The sequence below is a fragment of the Lytechinus pictus genome, chromosome 6 (assembly GCF_037042905.1).
Source record: "Lytechinus pictus isolate F3 Inbred chromosome 6, Lp3.0, whole genome shotgun sequence".
Lineage (NCBI taxonomy): Eukaryota > Metazoa > Echinodermata > Echinoidea > Temnopleuroida > Toxopneustidae > Lytechinus > Lytechinus pictus.
In genome coordinates, this window is record NC_087250.1 from 7,339,016 (window position 1) to 7,360,000 (window position 20,985).

The following is a 20,985-nucleotide window of genomic DNA, read 5'->3' on the forward strand; positions in this document are numbered from 1 at the left end:
AACAAATCCCTTTCTACTGGAGTTTTTCCTCATGAATGGAAAAAGGCTCGGGTGGTACCAATATTTAAATCTGGTGATATTTCTTCGTTGAATAATTACCGCCCCATTTCTATATTACCAATCGTAAGTAAAATTTTAGAAAGGGCTGTTCACCAACAGCTAAGTGAATTCTTGGACGTGAATGATTTATTACACCCAAATCAATCTGGTTTTCGGCCTATGCATTCAACAACTACTGCCCTTGCAAAACTTGTAAATCAGTGGTCGTTAAACATTGATAACAATTTAATTTCTGGAGTTGCGTTCATAGATCTTCGGAAGGCCTTTGATACCGTGGACCATGAGCTGCTTTTAAAGAAATTAGCTTTGCATTGGTTGTAGTAATAGGACTATCACTTGGTTCAAATCATATTTATTTGATCGGCAACAAGTGACACAATTCAAAGGAGCCAAATCGCACCCTTCAATCGTCAAATTAGGCGTGCCACAAGGGTCAATTCTAGGTCCCCTTTTATTTTCAATATATGTTAATAGTTTACCTGAATGTATTCATGAAGGTATCATAGATATGTACGCTGACGACACGACACTTACCGTCAGAGCGAATGATGCGACAGTTTTGGAAGAAAAATTAACTGTTGCATTAAACAAGGTCATGGCATGGATTAAAGATAATCAGCTCGTCCTCAACACTGAAAAAACTTGTGTCATGATAATAGGTTCTCGTGCTAATCTCAGGAAAATAGATTCTTTCACGATTTCGTTAATCGGTGATTTGATAAATAGAGTTAAACTCACCAAATGCTTAGGAGTTTTGATAGATGAAGAACTGAAATGGTCAAAACAAATTGAAAATGTATGTAAACTTACTCAGAAAAGTATTGGCATAATAAAGAGAGCGAAAAGTTCTTTGCCTGTGCAGTCCTTAAAGTTGCCTTTTATTACAGTTTAAAGTTGCCAATATTTGATTACTGCTCTGCGGTATTGTCGAATGGATTTCAATCCCATACAATTAAGCTGCAAAAAATTCAGAAGAGGGCTGCAAGAATAATATTGAGCAAGACATACGACACACCGTCGGCTGATTTGTTCGCAAGTCTTAAAGGGGAATCCAGCCTTGGCCATAAAATGTTGTGTTGGGAAGGAGAAAAATAAATGAAACAGAATGGTGAAAGTTTGAAAGAAATCGGACAAGCAATAAAAAAGTTATAGCTGCTTTAAAATTGAGATCATTAATAGTATGTAGAATTCAAATTGGCAACTGGGTAAGTAAATTATGACAAGGGGCAAGGACAACTTTCCCATAGGCCATGTACTTTATTATCAGGGTTTTGTGGTTTTCTCCTAAGTACCCATTCCCCTGGGGCAGTAATCTAAAAATAACCCAGGTAGTATATTGTTTTATGTCCTCATGAAAGAAAAATATAATTTGAAATAAAACTTTGGGGAAAATGACATTTTAGCCATAATATGTATTGGAGTACATGGAAGAGTAGTCCTTGCCTTACATCACTATGACATCCCATATGCGGCCAATTTGAAGTCTCCATGGGTATAGTGATTACCAATATTTACAACTTTTAAAAATTCATAACTTTCTTGTTGTTTGTCCAATATTTTTGAAACTTTCACATATCAACTTGTCTGATTTTTCTTTTTCTTATAAAAACAAGTTTTCATTTGGGTTGAATTCCCCTTTAAATGGATGACACTAGACAAACGATTTGAGCTCAGTCGCGTTTTGATGATATATAAATGTGTTCATAATTTAGCACCTTCTTACCTTCAGGTAAACTTAACCAATCCAAATGATGTACATGAACATCATACCAGACAGAGAGACAGTGGATATTTACGCGTGCCCAAGTTTCGCACTGATTGTTATAAGTGTAGTCCAATTGTATCTTCAATATTTGAATGGAATAAGCTTGATAATTCAATTAGAACAGCTCCTTCTGTCATTTCATTTAAGAGAATGTTTAGAAGAACTTGTAATTTATAAATAACTTGCGGAACATCCACTGTTGTGCGTATTTTGTGTTAGCATGACCTTGATGATTTGGTGTATATTATCAGTATTTTCAAGATGTCGTTCTTAGTTAATTTGATTTATTGATATTTGATTATACGTCAAACGAGTGCCCGTCTGCGTTTTGTTTGCTGCTAAGTTTGTTAATGTTTCGTTTTACATTCAAATTCTAATGTGAATTTTAATGCCGTAACATTCTGTACATACGTTATACATTTTGTAAATATGTTTATTGTTATTCAGGGCCCCATGGAAGACCACTACTTATTGGTGAATGGGCTACCCTTTCAAAATATCAGAAACAAATAAATAAATAGATTAAATAAATAAATATATATGCCAAGAAATCTCTGTTTTTAATTTTTACAAATTTCACTGTCTAAACAAGGATCGAAGCGTGGAAACCCTTTTAACAACTATGCTCTGTTCATCATTGAGCTCTTCGCGTTTGCGTTTCTGCATTATAATAAGGGACCCGTCTTACAACGAGTTGCGATTGATTAAATCAATTACAACTATGGACGGCCTGCAACGTCAACATCTATTTTGCATGTTTGTTCAAAATATTTTCTAACTATGATGCATACTACATGCATTCATTGTTTTCTTGAAAATTCACTGCGCTTCTTTTTGTTTACCACGGACATTATGCAAATACCTTGGTGAAGAAATTATGACACTGATGGATTTCCATAGAGTTACGATTGATCGGATCAAGCGTAACTCTTTGTAAGACGGGGCCCTGTGTTTTTCGCTCCGGGACGCACAATGAACAAAATAACAAAGTAAATATATTCAAAATCCTTGGTAAATGACAAAGGACAGCTCGGAGGTCTTTGTCGAAAAATTGGTTAACTGGAACAGCCATTTAGTCTAAGTTTCGGAGCTGCCGAAAAAATGCATATATGTTTTGAAAAAGGTGCTCCTTTTTTTCATACATTCACAAAAAATTTTAATTGTTGAAAAAGATTTGTACACAGTCATCATAAACAGAATTTCAGAGATATAAATTAGTAGGAAAGTACACGTTTATTGCTACGTTCTTTTCAAATTATCAGAATGAAAACTACACAAAATACTTTTGAACACACTTTTAACCAACTTTGCGGGGCGGGAGTAACCAACTTTTTTCTCAATTCAAATGAAAGGTGTAATACAGTTACTACACGACCTATTTTTTCTTCGTTTTTCATTTACCCCCTTTCGTCCTTGCCCCCCCCCCCGTGTGTAACCGTCACTAGATGTCCCATAGAGCTTTTTAATATAATTTCCTTATCTTATTTGCAATTCGTTTGAAGGAAGTGGAACAAAGCTTAGCATTGATCGTAGAACATTTCTGTTACGATTGCTTGCATTGACCACAATGTACAATCAATCCTAAAATACAAGCATTAACAGTTTATAATCTTTTTATTACGGGGGCCCAGAGCATGTCAATTTTAAGCTGTTGGTTTGTGAATTTTCTAAGGAATTATGAAGATTTTTATTATTATTATTATTATTATTTGTTTGGCGTCATCTGTGCCTGGGAGGAGAAGAGCGAACTGAATCACTGTGACCCGCAGGTCTCTCCTCCCGATATAACTTATTGGGGGGGGGGGGGGGTGCAGGTGGACCACTACACCGGGGTTTCCCCCTACTCTTATACGAATAGTGCAGTGGGTTCTTAACGTGCAAAGGTGGTGACTCTCCTCTACACGGGGCCTCCATTTAACGTCCTATCCGAGGGACGTAGTGTTTTCCATTGTAACATAGCCTGCATCTATGAAACATGGGAGAGACGTTTACACACAACGCACTGGCTTCAGTCATCCGCCCGGGGTGGACTCGAACCCACGATCTTTGGTTCGACGGGCAGACGCGTTACCGACTGAGCCAACACCGCTCTTTCATCATGGTAAATTTTGATTTCGATTTAAGTCATCTTCGTTGAACAAAATGCCACCAAATACAGTCAAAATAACAGTACATATTCAAAATATCGCAAACAGTTCGATGAGAGTACATAAACAAATATAAAAAAGGTCAACACCAACGAACGTAGAGGGCATGTGTTTCTGCCCTCAACGTTCGTTAGTAAACAGAAACTGAGGTGAACCCCAATGAGTTTGGCTTAAAAATAAATAAATGGAACAGAACGGTGGGGCATGCCAAGAATAGCCAAGCTTGTTTGCAAGATAACGAAAGACTATTCTGCCATACACAATATTTTTTTACAATCTGCGTGAGTTGAGACACACAATTGGCAATATTTATTTTAGAATCTTTAAGATATGTTGATACCGAGAATCGTTGGCTATTTTTCTGCATTTTTGTTAATTTCCCTTCATTTTTAGCCCATCATCATCATCATCATCACCAACACCATCATCATCATCACCACCGCCGCCACCACCACCAACAACAACATCATAATCACCATAATCATTTTCATTATCCCCATGTTCAACATCATCATAAATGAGATAATCATAATCACGGTAATTATGCCTATTATATATCGTAAGCAAACATCATCACCACCACCATCACGACAACCACCACCACCGTCACCATCATTATCAACTCCGCCACCGCAACCTTCATTTTCTTATTCCAATTACTGAAAAGTATCGGGCTTCAAAGATCATAATTATCATTTACCATCTAATAACCCACACCGGGCTGATGTCCCGGTGTAGTAGTAAAGGCATTGCCGTGTGATTGGAAGACAGCCTGTGGGAGAAAAGAAGAACATTATATTGTTCACTCAGAGGAATACTTTAAAAAATAGAATAAAATTATACTGGTGAAGGTTAGAGAAAAATCCATCAAAGATAATAATAATAGGTGGATTTAAGAAGCACTTTTTGCCAGAAGATACAAAGCGCTGATATAATTAGCCCGGCTTTAGCTCGAGCTACCATCACCGACGCTCAGTGCATGCAAGGAGTTACTCCTGCCGGGTACCCATTCACCTCACATGGGTGGAGTGCAGCACAGTGTTGAAGAAAAACACGCTTATGGCTAGGATTCGAACCCACAACACTCTGTTTGAAAGGCGAGAGTCAGAACCACTAGACCACGACCCGCCCACAGATCACGACGCGCCCACAAGATTAAGTGTCGTCATATCATACGAGCAGCTGCCCCCATATCTTATGTGTTTCAATATCTAATGGTTCATGATGAATAGCATTTTTTTTCAGTAGCGGGTGTGAAGTGATTTGTCTGCTGATATACTGAAGGTACAATAAAAAAAAACATGTTTTTAAAGAAAATTACATCTCATGGACTCTTTTTAATTCACGATAATGGAAAACTGCTCGCTTATGACGTCACAGATAAAAATAAACTACTTTTTTTCAGGAGCGGGTGTGAAGTGATTTGTCTGCTGATGTACTGAAGGTAAAATTAAAAAAAAAACATGTTTTTAAAGAAAAATACATGTCATGGACTCTTTTAATTCACGATAATGGAAAACTGCTCGCTTATGACGTCACAGATAAAAATAAACTACTTTTTTTTCAGGAGCGGGTGTGAAGTGATTTGTCTGCTGATGTACTGAAGTTACAATTAAAAAAATAACATGTTTTTAAAGAAAAATACATGTCATGGACTCTTTTTAATTCACGATAATGGAAAACTGCTCGCTTATGACGTCACATATAAAAATAAACTACTTATAACCTCTTAATTCTTTCCTGAAATTTCCTCAAACCTTCACCGATATTTTTTCATTCTGCTATTTTTACAATAATATGTTTGTCAGGGTGAACTTTCCCTTTAAGATCACACAGATAGCATCTTGCATTCATGTTTCAGGCAAGACACCAGTTTTCAATAGGGGCAATTGAAGACCCACGCCAGTTGATTTGTTATAGTTTCATCTAGTGTCATAACGCCACCTACGTTGAATATGTGAAGAACGGTCGTTTGCTACGTCGGCCTCGCCTTGGTTTAATAAAGGTGTTGATTTTCACTACTAATGGGGGCGTCATACATATATGACTTCATATGATTTCGCAGTGTTACACTGCACTCTAAAAACGATGTCTATAATAATTTTAAGCACTTGTTTAAACCCGTCACGGTAACGACAAGTTGTTTGATCTTTCAAGCAATTGCTTAAACTGCTTTGAAATTGTTTTTACCCCTTTAAAACAACTTTTTCAAAACTTAAAGGAGAATGAAACCCTTGAAACCAGCTGAATCCATATCAAAGAGAAAAATCAAAGAAACATATTGTTGAAAGTTTGAGGAAGATTGAATGAATAATAAGAAAGTTATGAGCATTTGAATATTGAGATCACTAATGCCATGTAGATCCTCCTATTGGCAATGCGACCAAGATCTGTGATGTCACACACGTACAACTCCCTCATTACTTAAGTACTTATTTCACTTATATTCTCACTTTTATAGAGTCTATCACAAGGTGAGGTGTTCTCTTTATGAGAGGACAAGTATAGAGGTTTCACAACATTATATCATTGATGAATCGTTTGTCATATGATTAGAATGAGCAAAAAGAGATGTTTTGGGGTATATTTTCAGTGTCCAAAAGGGGAGAGTTGTTCATCTGTGACATCATAGATCTTGGTCGCATTGCCAATGGGAGGATCTCCATAGCATTAGTGATCTCGACATTTAAATGCTCATAACTCTTCTATTGCTAGTCCTATTTTACTCAAACTTTTGTTGATCTTATTCTTTGATTTTTCTGCTTTCACAAAAGCTAACTTGCTCCAAGAGTTTCATTCTCCTTTAAAGCAGTATTCATGACAGTTGTCAAGCAACGCGCTTAAAATGTTAGATAGCGTTTTTAAAGTACAAAGCCACTGTCCTGAATTTTCATGTTGCATCCAGGCTGGGGCGGCGCATCCCACCCCCTTATATTTTAAGAATTGAACCTTCATATTAATATGGCTAAATCCATGAAATTTGTCATCCTTTTCATTTTAAAATCTACGTCATTCAAGCGCACTCTGATAATTTTGCAAACAGAAGTAAATAATGATGACACCCAGTGGCGTAACTACGGGGGGCATGGGGGGCACGTGCCCCCCCCCCCCCCCCCCAATCTGCTGACCAAAAAAAAAAAAAAAAAAAAAAAAAAAAAACGGGGAAAAGGAGAAAAAGAGGGAGAAAGGAAGAGAAACGGAATGAGAAAGAATACATTAATGTTCATTATGATATTATATTATATCATAATTATGTTATGTTATATTACATAAGAAACATTTTTTTTCATAACTTTACAAAACATAATTTGCTCAGGGCCTATGTCTTCATTGCTCCTGGTGCTCGCATTGTCTGTTTAACGAGATATATAATCCTGTCATACTAAAACCTCCCGTTTTTAAGTCAATATACACAATACTGCCAAATATATTTCCTCGCACTTCGAGTTATTGTTTTATGTACAATAGTATGCTTTTTTTCATGACTACTTAAAGTGATTGCCCCATTTTAAGGTCTTAATATAAATATTTCCTGTCCGTGCTAACGTTCGCAGTAGTGGATTGGTGAAATATGTCTGCTCTCCATGACTTTCTAGAATCAGTCATTAAAATGCCCTTTTTTCTGATGTGAATATCAAAAATTTTCAGCTCGCGCTTCGCGCTCGCCATATTTGGTTAGTGAACTTATGGTCTTCGTGAATTCTTACAAACAAGCCTAAAAATGCCTCTCTTCAGGGCTGAATTTCCTACATTTTAGCTTGCGCTTCGCGCTCGCATGATTTGATTAGTGAGATGGGTATGTTAATCATGATTACAAGTGCTTTATGTGCATGTTTAGATGTAATTCTAACAAAATCAGCAAGCGCTTATTGGCACTCGCAATCGATGACTATGGTGAGATGTGTATACTCCTAATGAATTAAAATCTTCCTGTTTGGGAGTCAATATTTACAAAAATTTCAGCTCGCGCTTCGCGCTCGCATTATTTAGCGAGACAGGTACGTATTATAACTACAAAAGATTGATTGTAGTGTTCCTTTTTAGGTCTGAAGATCAAAAATTTTAAGCTCGCACTTCGCGCTCGCATTATTTGAGATACATATCCGTTTAATGGCACCCTCCTTAAAATGTCTATATTAGGTCAATATACCTGGCAATTGGGCGCGCTCACTAAGTGACTCAAAATTTTTGCTGGTGCCCCCCCCCCCCCAATGCCGTTACCCACGGTACGCCACTGATGACACCAATGAACTATAATAGTCATACTTTGCAGGAGCATCACGGGGAGATTTAAGTTAACATCTACGATCACAACCTTTATATTCCAGTAGATCATACTTCATAGTGTGTTCACAGTGTGCTCACAGTGTGTTCTGTGTGTTCATATTGCATTTAAAGTGTGTTCAAAGTGCGTTCACAGTATGCTCAAAGTGTGTTCAAAGTGTGTTCACAGTGTGCTAAATGTGTGTTCAAAGTATGTTCAAATTGTGTTCACAGTGCTGCAGTGTGCTCATAGTGTGTTCAAAGTGTGTTCACACTGTGTTCACAGTGTGTTCAAAGTGTGTTCACAGTATGCTCAAAGTGTGTTCACAGTATGATCAAAGGAGGCGCGATAGCTCAGTCGAGCGGGGGATTCAGATTCCGGTGACCCGGGTTCGATTCCTTGGTGCGCTAGTAGTCTGCTGTGCAAACCCTTCACTCGAGTAAAGGGTATGAATTGCAGCCTACTCATGCCTTGTGTACGCCCTTGTGTACTGGGCGTTGTGGCGTGCGCCTGTAATCCAAGCTGTGGGGAAGTTACAAATTGATGCAGAGGTTCGAGGTTCGAGCCCTGGTCACGTCTTTCGGATGGTGACGTTAAAGGTCGGTCCCAGACGTAAATAATCATATCTGATTGATACACGTCTGACAAAACTCAAATACACACACACACACACACAGAGAAGGCCCTCTCACTAGTCCTTGCGTAGAGACACACTTGTTGATCAAAGTTTCAATCAAAGTTTCACACTGTTGACAATAAAACAGTGTAAGTGTTAACAGTGTGTTCACATGCATTGTCGGTATATGAGATTCACATTTGTTGATAAAACACACTTTGAAGATGATTTCCAAGTGTGAACACAGTGTGGATGCATTGTAGTACGCACTGTGTGGAAACCATGAACCCGTTTCATAAAGACTTGTTATATTAAAAAATGCGCAATTTCTATAACAAATTAACGATCAGCCAATAAGATTGAAGGATTTCAGCAGCTTATAACTGTTATTGGAAATTTGTTATTATAAAAACTTTTGTGAAACAGACCCCATGTTCTTTGATGCGCCATTTGATTAATGATTTATCAAGTTGAATTTTGTTCCTCACCGGCCATGCTATATAGTATATACAGTCACACTATAAAACGAAACCGACTCCAAACCGGCCGATTGTATATCATTAGAAATAACGTAATATATTTCCTCGGTCTTGAGCTGGTTTATTCGTTGTGAGTTTCGTATACCAAACCGACTCCCTATCAACCGATGATATGCCATTAGAAATACGTAGTAGCTTTGATCGGTATGGAGTCGGTTTACCCGGTGTGAGTGTCGTATACCAAACCGACTCCCAGCCAACCGATGATATACCATAAGAAATAACGTAATATATATTTCCTCGGTCTGAAGTCGCTTTATCCGGTTTGAATGTCGTATACCAAACCGACTCCCAATCAACCGAAGATATGCCATTATCCGTAATAGATTTACTCGGTCTCGAGTCGGTTTACCCGGCGTGGCTATAGCACTCAAAATGGGTAACGGAGGAGAAATAGGCTGTAAGGTATGTCTCAAAGTGGTAGGCCTGAATGTAACGATACCACTGATATTAAGGATACAGCGATTGATAATAAAGAAAAAAAATCCATATCTTATATTTTGGAATAGAAATCTTAAATAGAAATATTCTGAAAAGATCACGTTGCCCAATATTGATCGTAGGCCCGGCAGAGATTTATTTTTTCCGTCAGTACTTCTGTACCCAACGCAAGAGGGCAATATACCGTACCCGTAACTTTTTCGTGAATATGTCCTTCTTCAAGTGCTGGTTCAAGATGATGACGATAAACGCACTGTTTGTGTCTGGAAGTATATGGGGATAATAATAATAATAATAGTCAGTTGTTGTATAGCTCATAACACATTGTGAATAACGTCTCTATGCGCAGATGCGCTTCCAAAGGACTTGGATATTATTACCCCGGCTGTAGATCAAGCAGCTAGCTTCCAGCGCTCGGCATTTCAAGGGATAAATTCCTGCCAGGTACCCATTCACCTCACCTGGGTTGAGTGCAGCACAGTGTAATAGTGTTTATTGCAGTGCCAGATGGACGTTGCTCGTGGGGTTTTATTATTTGGAGAGATTAATGATAAAACTATTAATATCACCGAAGTTTGTGTATGTTATATAAAGGACTGGCCAGGGGCAACACCTAGGTCGGTATTTTGATTGGGGTCAAAGACGGTCAAGATTTGTTTTACTCATTTGAAATAAAGGGGTAATGCAGGGTAAAATTTATTCTACCTAGATCTCTTTTTCAGTGCTCCTTCGTTTTTCGTCCTCTATAATTATTTTCTTTTCCTCCTCTTTGTTTTTTCTCGCCCATACAACCATGTGGCGTCGTCCCTGGAAGCAATGTTTCCACTTTGAAGGAAATTTCCCGAATTCCGATAAATCCGGATCATTTTCTTGTAATTTTCGAGAAATTAGAAAATTTCGGGAAATCAGACAATTACCATGAAACTCCAATCAAACGTAGCAACTTTGAATATTCATGTTATATTTAAAGAATTGTTTGCCTCATACGTAGCTCAAAAATTTTCCGCTCGCGCTCCACGTTCGCTTTTAGTAATAAGTTTGTTGCTATTTTCAAAAAGTGCATTAAACAAAAATAGGTTAGATTCCTTGATTTTGCTCACTTGGACCAAGTTCAGGCTGGCTTTTTTTATTGTCCGATTTTTGTTAACAATAAAATTGGAAAATTCCGGGAAATGTCTATGAATTTCAAGAAATTTTAGATTCAGTTTCGGGAAATTTGTTTTTTATGTGTGGAAACCTGCCTGGAAGTATTATAAAACATTTCGATACAGTTTCCTTATCTTCCTTTGTCTCTGTTTCCTAGGGCTGTTAAACTGTTGTTGGTTTAGGAATTTTATCAGGAATTCTGGGCCCCGTCTTACAAAGAGTTACGTTTGATCCGATCAATCGTAACTCTATGAAAATCCATCAATGTCATAATTTTTTCTACGAAAAATTTGCAAAATATCCTTTGTATGCAAAAAGAAGCACAGTGAATTTTCAAGAAAACAATGAATGCATGAATATACATAATAGCTAGAAAATGCTTTGAACAAAGTATGTATAATAGATGTTGATGTTGATGGCCGTCTATAGTTGTGATTGATCGGATCAATCGTAACGCTTTGTAAGACGGGGCCCTGAAGTAGATATGGAGTTAGATTTAGATTTAGATTTTATTCATTTCCGTTCAACAAAATGCAATCAAAGTAACAGTACATATTCGAAATATCACAAGCATTTCAGTGATAGTACATAAAAATTGAGGTAAAACTAACCTGAAGTGAACTGCAATAATTTTGGCTCTGTAGAGGTAAATGACACAGAACTTGCCAAGAAAAGCCAAGCTCGTATGAAAGATAACGAAACACTATTTTGCCACACAAAAATATTAATTGTTTTTTTTCAATTAATGTGAGTGGAAACACACTCTGGAAAATCTTTATTTTATATTGTGTATGGTTTAACAATATGTATATTTGTTTGTTGATACCGACAACCATTTGCTATTTTCCTCACTTTTTTTTCATTTGATCTTTCTTTTCGTCTTTTTTAATGTATTTTTTCCTCAATCACTTCTTACTTTTCTCGCTTTTCTACTGATTACCGAAACCATTCTTTCAAAGAGTTGTGATGAATTAGAATCACACTCAAATCGAGATAAATATTTTTCATCTTTGATCTATGAATTTAGATCAATCTCAATTGAATTTGATATATTCACCATTTTATCTCCATGATGTTGATCCGTTCTGTAGCTTTTATGTCAAACAATCAAAACTAACCGTTTTTGCCACAGGTAGGCTATTCTTACTTTATTCCATAAGAAAATAGTAGTCATGCTATATTTTCTTTCATTTTATCTTTGAATATTTGTTTCTTTCTTTTCTCTCTCTTTCTCTTTAATCTCGTATCTTACGTCAATTACATGTCTTGTTAATCTTTCTATAGCGGTGGTGTTAATGAGCCAAACATTTTGAAGGGGCTAGATATGGCATATCGCATAAAATTTATTAAAAAAAAAGTTGCGAGCGAGCGAAGAGAGCGTGCAAAATGTTTGATATTTTTATTACAAAAATCCAATTTTGTGACAGGTTTTGACATAAACTTCAGTAAATAATATAATTTTCACCATTATCTCTTTCCTTTACAACCCTTTTTATTCTTGGCCGTGTTTTTTTTTTGGGGGGGGGAAACCTACCCATCCCCCCCCCCCCCCTCTGTACGCCATTGGTCTAGCGTCTATTTCGTGAATTCTTCATTCGCCTACTATACGCGTTAAACCGAGAGAGTGCGCAACTCCTAGAGGTGCCATGAGCCTAATTACATCAGGACGGCTAAAGATATTCGTTCGACCCAACCCATTCGAATTTTTTCAATTTGATATTGCTGATTGACAAACTCCCGAACTTCCTTTGCCCAAATTGGGAAGATATATCAATGATTTGGAAATATTTTTTTATCTAGCGGAAGAATTGGGGCTATTTTACTGTTTCAGTTGATGAATATGATCCCATCATGGCTACACGGGCCTATTAACATTGGGAAAGCAATATAGGCCTATATTCATTCGAGCCAACCCATTGCTATTTTTTTTATTTTGATATGGCTGATTGACAAATTGTATGCATATGATTGTCCATCTAACACTGATTCTATTTTTGGTAATGACTGAACTTCCTTTTCCCAAATTGGGAAGAAATATCACCAATTTTGGACTATATTTTGACTGGCGGAAGGATTAGGGCTATTTTGCTGTTTGAGGTGATGAATCTGCTCCCCCCCGACGGTGTCTTCAAACACGCCAATTTATTTTTAAAATGAGCCGGTCGAGGGACCCTTTTCTGGTCAGATATGGATTGCCAGATATATATCCTATCCACTGGTAGTAAACATTCGACCCCCGAATTTCATCCTTATTTTTTATGAATTTTTTAAAGTGCCAATTTAACACACGAGTCTATGGGGAATGAATTAGGCCTGTGATACCTGTAATCCAAAATAGGGGAAAATCTCAGTTTTCAGTAAGTCGATGAAATATGTACTAAAACTTGTCAAAAATACTTAATTTTCACTAAATATCCACATTTCAATCATCAGGAGATGCAGTAAAGTGGGAGAATTGGGCTAAGCAGGCAGTAAGCAGGTAAGTAACTGATCCATCTATCCATTCATCCAGTTTCACCCCCCCCCCCCCTCTCTCTCTCTCTCTCACCCCATCCCCTCTTTCTATACAATATGATATTGTAGAGAAAGAGGGGATGGGGTGAGAGAGAGGGGGGGTATATATTAATATTTAATACTCTCTCTCTCTCTCTCTCTCATATTTCTTCCTCATTCTCTCTCCATATTAATATAATGCACATTAACTGCAAAAGAAAATACAAATGTTTAAAGCATGCATACAGTACACATTGGTTTATTGTTTTCTTATCATTCATTTGCAAATTATTTAAGTATGATGAAGGACATTGCCTTGAGTCCTCTAGCACCCAGTTATGATCAGAAATTGTACATCTTTATACCTCCATGTTGCTAAGTATATCTGCTTGTACATTGCATTCATTTATGGGGATACAGTAAGGATTGTGTAAAACACATATAAACATGTACATTTATGGGCTCCATTAAATGAGTCATTACCAAATACATTGGAATTATTGGTGCAATTTTTTGTTATAATGTGAGTATGGAGGTGTAAAGGAATAGCAAGGAGGCTGAAATAATAAAAAAGAAATACAAGTGAGATATTACAGGCTACACGGGCCTATTAACATTGGGAAAGCAAGAGATATTCATTCGAGCCAACCCATTGCTATTTTTTTTATTTTGATATGGCTGATTGACAAATTGTATGCATATGATTGTCCATCTATTAAACACTGATTCTATTTTTGGTAATGACTGAACTTCCTTTTCCCAAATTGGGAAGAAATATCACCAATTTTGGATTAGGGCTATTTTGCTGTTTGAGGTGATGAATCTGCTCCCCCCGACGGTGTCTTCAAACACGCCAATTTATTTTTAAAATCAGCCGGTCGAGGGACCCTTTTCTGGTCAGATATGGATTGCCAGATATATATCCTATCCACTGGTAGTAAACATTCGACCTCCGAATTTCATCCTTATTTTTTATGAATTTTTTAAAGTGCCAATTCAACACACGAGTCTATGTGGAATGAATTAGGCCTGTGATACATCATAGTTATCTTCATAAATGGCGATTTATTTTTAAAATAGGGTGGCTACGATACCCTTCTCTGGTCAGATATGGAATGTCAGATATATATCCTATCCAAAAGTAGTAAAACAAATTCGACCCTCTAATTTCACATTTATTTTTTTTGAATTTTTCTTAAGTGCCATTTTAACACACAAGTCTATGGGGAATGTTTTACGCGCGTGACACCTAGAAGTAATACAGGCAAATTCTCTATAGTGGATGGAATACCTGCCCAAACTCCTCAATAGCAAACCTTTTCTAACTGATATCAATATTTTTAGTCATCAAGTGGTGCAAAAAATGGATTTAATGGCTTAGCAAGGCTATATATCAGGTGAAGTTAGTAGGTATGTGTATGTAAGCCTAGGAATGCAAATAGACTGGTCAATGAGAGTCTAGGCCTCTTTATGTTCTGATTCATCATTGGTTTTTGCTAGTGTATGATCACCTACTTAATGTAAGAAAGACCTTTACAAATTGCTCATGTTAAAATCGTTCTTTGGAATGAGGTAGAGAGGAGATAGAGATTTGTGAACTTTACTGAAGAAAATAACTAGAGTGGTACCTTCAATAAGGTATTTATAAAAAGGCACAGAGCAAGGTAAGGTATCTAATAGTGCTCAACTAAGGAGGGAGGGGGGCAGGTGGCTGTGTACTCCAATCTTAGTCTAGCCCCCCCCCCCTCTTTATAAGCCATGCCATCTATTAACTTATCTTTCTTTCTTTCTTTCTCTCTCTCTCTCCCTTTCTCTCTCTCTCTTTCTATCTATTTATGTATCTCTTCCTTCTTACATCTGATAGGCAATAGCCCTAGGAAGATTTTGATATAATAGGTCAAATGCAAATGTACTAAAGTAATATGTTCTCTGTCTCTTATTGTTTCCTCATTCAATCTCATGTATATCTGGTAATTATGTCTGGGGCAGTTCTAGTATCCTGATATCTACACAAAATTTACATACACCTTTATATTACAAGGAGAATAGGGGCCTATATAATTGTCATTGCATTCACTGTTGGGCTATAGGCAGGTAGGATATGTAGACATCCATATAGTGAATATAACATGTATGAGTAACACATTAAAATGGGTCATTGCATAGAAAATAGGCATTTTCAATGCATTTCTTTGTGCTAGTGCGAGTGTACAGATATAAAAGAATAGCAAAGTAGCTATTAAAAAAAAATTCTTAGGTCATATAATATAGGTGCCATGAGCCTAATTACATCAGGATGGCTAAAGATATTCGTTCGACCCAACCCATTCGAATTTTTTCAATTTGATATTGCTGATTGACAAAAGTGTATGAATATGATTCCTACTGAACTTCCTTTGCCCAAATTGGAAAGATATATCAATGATTTGGATCTATTTTTTGACTGGCGGAAGAGTTGGGGCTATTTTACTGTTTCAGTTGATGAATATGATCCCATCATAGTTATCTTCATAAATGGCGATTTATTTTTAAAATGAGCTGGCTACGATACCCTTCTCTGGTCAGATATGGAATGTCAGATATATATCCTATCCAAAAGTAGTAAACATTCGACCCTCCAATTTCACATTTATTTTTTTTTAATTTTTGTTAAGTGCCATTTTAACACACAAGTCTATGGGGAATGTTTTACGCGCGTGACACCTAGAATCTGTTGGCAACAGAAAACAGAGCCTCTGTTGACGCTATCAGTCAGCTTGGCGCGAATAGTTGATGACTTCCGCGACTTGTTGACTTCTGAATTCAGTAATTCCCATAGATTTTGTAGAGGATCCACTCGATTCCTGCAAGCAAAGGGTTAATGTCAAATAACGCAGATACCAGAACTAGTACCTCATAAACGTTGTTTAAAGTCTTCATCTTACATCTCAATGATCTAATCTTGTGTGGAATCCATTTTACTGTATTCATGGGCATTATTCAATGCAATGTTAAGCTGGAAATATGATAATATCCTATGGATTGTATGTTAAACTTTATCACAAAATTATATCTTTTTATTAAAATGGCCACAAGTTTTGCTCGCTCCCTTTTTTGAAATATCGCCCCCTCGAAGATTTTGGCTCGCTATGCTACTGTTGTTGTTCATACATTATTTGGGTCTACATATGGGGCAAAATCCATATATCGTTCACATGGAAACGAAATCTAAAACATCAAATGTATTCTCATTCGTTTCCCCTTTTATATCGCCTTCTATTCACATATCTTTCTCTAGCCCCCACCCCCTAAATTCTTCTCAATACATTCCTCACACCCTCTCCAAAGCGCTCATGGACCCGCCACCGACCCTCTTACTCTTTTGTCTGACTAATTAACAATCGGGCATGTTGATTGGACACTTCCTTCGCAAACTTCCTGCCAAGTTAAACCGGCGAGGAGCATTCATGTAACGAGCTCTCTGATTGGTCAAATGTGCTGTCTGTCAAGCGAGCGGTGTACAGGGGGACACGTGTGTGCAGGGGGATAGATGTTATTCCACACACAGTCACGCGGGGATGAACGGAGATCATTTAAAAAAAACGCACCGGAAACGAAGTGGGGATCATTATTAGTGTCGCATACCTAGTCAATTTGTCCCTAGTTAATGTGAACTATTATTATACTTCGCGAAATTCTTCTTCTTCTGCGTGGAACGACAAGCCTGTGCGACTAATTGAAATTGAAAGTACCATTTCTTTCTTTTTCGATTCCGTGAACTTAATGAATATTAAACTCGACGTTTGGATACATAGAGAGAGAGAGGGGAAATTCAAGAGAGAACCCAGAAAGGCGGACCGTGTTGCATGATTATTCTTCGTAATATTTTGAACGGAATTTATCTGATGAAGGAAATATAAACGGTAAGTGCGTTTTGACATCAGTAGTTTAAAGGTCAAGTCCATCCCAGAAAATTGTTGATTTGAATAAATAAAGAAAAATCAAACTAGCATAACACTGAAAATTTCATCAAAATCGGATGTAAAATAAGAAAGTTATGACATTTTAAAGTTTCGCTTATTTTTCACAAAACAGTGATATGCACAACTCAGTGACATTCAAATGAGACACTTGATGATGTCCATCACTCACTACTTCTTTTGTTTTTTACTGTTTTAATTAAACAATATTTCATTTTTTTTGCAGATTTGACAATAAGGACCAACTTGACTGAGCTATATAGTATCAAACAATGCTAATTCTACATGTTCAGGGAGGAATTAAACGTTGTTTCACTTGACAACGAGGAGAAAATTTAAATATTTCATATTTCATATAATAAAATACAAAAGAAATAGTGAGTGGATGACGTCATCAGTCTGCTCATTTGCATACCGACCAGGAACTGTTTTGTGAAATTACGCAAAACTTCAAAATGTCATAACTTTCTTATTTTTCATCCAATTTTGATGAAATTTTCAGTGTTATGCTTGTTGGATTTTCCTCTTTTTATTCAAATCAACTTTTTGTTGGGGTGGACTTGTCCTTTAATGGTTCGGTTACACCAACGTAACGGACTCCAATCCGACCGATCGTATGTCATTGGTAATAACCTAATAGCTTTGATCGGTCTAGAATCGGTATCGTTGGTGTGGCCATATCATAAATGTGAAAAAAGGGACAAAATTAAGTTGTGTATCGTTGTTACATAACATGAAAACAGCTTGTCGAATTTGTTTAAATTTAAGTAATGAATTCCATATAGTAATACACTGTTATAGAAAAAAAACAGAAAATTTTACAGAAGAAAAAAAAATTAAAACAGTTTTTACAGAAAGAAATCACCGAATCATTTTGTAAATTGTTATGAGAGGAAATATTTTTTTTTACAATTTTCTACATTTTAACAGAGCAAGTCTGTTTTGAAAAAAGGGGGAAAATTTGTTTTAATAAATGTGTAAGGTTACATACACCGATTACCAATTTTCTGTAATTTTACACAAATGCATGTAAGATTACACAGTGCAGTAAGATTACAGGTGTTGTCGAGTCTCTGCTGCAGGATTTTTTTTTGTTGTTGAAATTTTCTAACAGTGTACAATCTAACAATAGGATTTGTCAAAATGAATATTCTCTTGGTCAATACGTGTTCCAGCACCGAGAAAAGTAGTAAAAGTTGACCAATTTTTTAATTGGCTAAAATCTACCAAGAATTTGATTGGTTTTGACGAATTTCATTTGGCGGACATTAGAGAATGGTAGTTTTGACCATACCTATTTAGAGTGTTTAAGAAAAGAATATTTAATATTTTTTTCCTGTTTTTTCCTCGATATCCTGTTTTGACAACACGTTTTCATTTGCTCCATTAGCGTTAGTGGTCAAGTTCATTTATGTACATATAGACGTTGAGGCTGATCAAAGAAAGCATTATACTTATATTCTTTTTAAATCAAAATTGGATGCCAGATTTATTGATTTGATTTGATTTATTTGTTCTTTACTTCATACATTCATATAATTCGTACAAAACATTTTTTCATAACATAACATAATATTGCATAGCATAACATTATTTGCTGTAATTGGCAAGAATCATAGAATATAGGTACTAAAAATGTCATTTAACACACATAAAAAAATGACCCACTACCAATATATTACACTGCAAAAACTCTGGTGTTGATTTAACACCAGCCCGGAATATATGTATGTCCACACCAGAGAAGTGTTAAACAACACCAGTTTCATTTTGGTCTAACACCAGATAGGTGTTTATACAACACCAATTAGTATTAAAACAGCATCGGTTTGATTCCAAACTGGTGTTGTTTCAATACTTCTCTGGTGAGGACATAATAGATTCCGCGCTGGTGTTAAATCAACACCGGAGTTTTTGCAGTGTACATAATAGGAGGATTGTCATCATAATGAGATTGCTTGGAAAAAAAATGACAACCCCGGATTCAAACTCATGAAATTGATTGAAAACTCTAAAAAAAAACGAATAGCTACGAAGAGCTAATTTAGCTCTTAAAGATCATGTATCTAGTGACTGCACTTCGGAGTGCTGATTTTGTTCGTTCAAATTTGAACTAAACGAGTCAGCACTCCGAGGTGCAGTCACAATACACGCTCCTTAAGAGCTAAATTAGCTCTTCGTAGCTCTTCGGTTTTTTTAGAGTGAATACAATTATACAGCAGAATGGGTATATCTTTATACAAAAAAAGTTCATAATGAAGATGGAGATGGCGAAGATGATGGTGACAATGGTCAAGATGAAAGCAACGGAGATGATGATGATAATGATAATAGCCAATTTTATATATAGCGTTTTTCCCAGAACGGCTCTAAGCGCTTATCAGTATATTATTACCCCAGTCATTGGATTCATTTCAATCCCGCACGAAAAGTGCACAATTTCCACTCCCTGGGGAGCATTCCTTGCATTCATCGCAGCCTCATCATGGCGCTGGCAAATTCAAACATACACTATTTTTCGCATCCTACCGGGTATCCAATTAGCTCCTGGGTCGAGAGTGGCAAAGTGTGGATTAACGCCTTGCCAAAGGACGCTCCAAGGCGAGAGTCAGAACCACTACACCATGCACTGCTCTTCCATGATGATGATGGTCATGATGGAGATAATAGTGGTGATTAGTGTAAAAAGTTAACAATTTGTGAAAGGTTCCGAGATTTCAAAGTTCGCTTAAATAGCACCAAACAAAATTGTAAGCGTACATGTAATCATTGCATAAAATGTATTAAAAATCAGAAGATAATAAGGACTTGATCGAATCATTTAAAGTTTTATTACTGTCGATTCCACATAAACCAGATAGCGCCTGACATTGTTTTACATTTACAAGAGAAGTAAACTGATTTTCTATTCGTATTCTAAGCAAAGTGATACAAAAAAAACGAAAAATAACAAAAATTTAAAATATTACAAAATAATCCATATTCAACATCCGATTTCAATGTTATGCATGTTTGATTTCTCTTTATTTTATTCAAACGAATTGTTGGCTGTGTATATAGAATCTTGGCACCGAAGCATTTTGTGACAAACTGACTGTGAAATTGGTCCGACGTCTGATATGCTCTAAAATCGTTGTTGAATTAAGTCTGTAAGTAATGGTTTTATTGATCGCTTGTCTTCCAAATGCGTTTTGAAAACGTTCCAAGTTTTTTTGACAGGGGAGTTTAAAGTAGCCCGGGCGGCGCCTACACTAAAAAAAAAATACTGGGTAAAAGTTCTCCATGAGTGTAGTTATGTGTCCAACCAACATGGGGCATTTCTTTAAGGCATTTTCATTTATCCAGTGTGATGAAGATTTCGCCAATTCTAAAGTAATTCCTGCTTATTTTTTAACCTTACTGGACAATATGCTTCCCGCATTAGGTAAAATATTGCCCAAGATTGGTTGAACACATGATTGCCCTCGTGGTGGTAAAAAATTTACCCAATATTTTGTTTACGTTATTTAATTACATTGTTCAATTACATTACATTGTTTGAAGCAGTGAAACGAA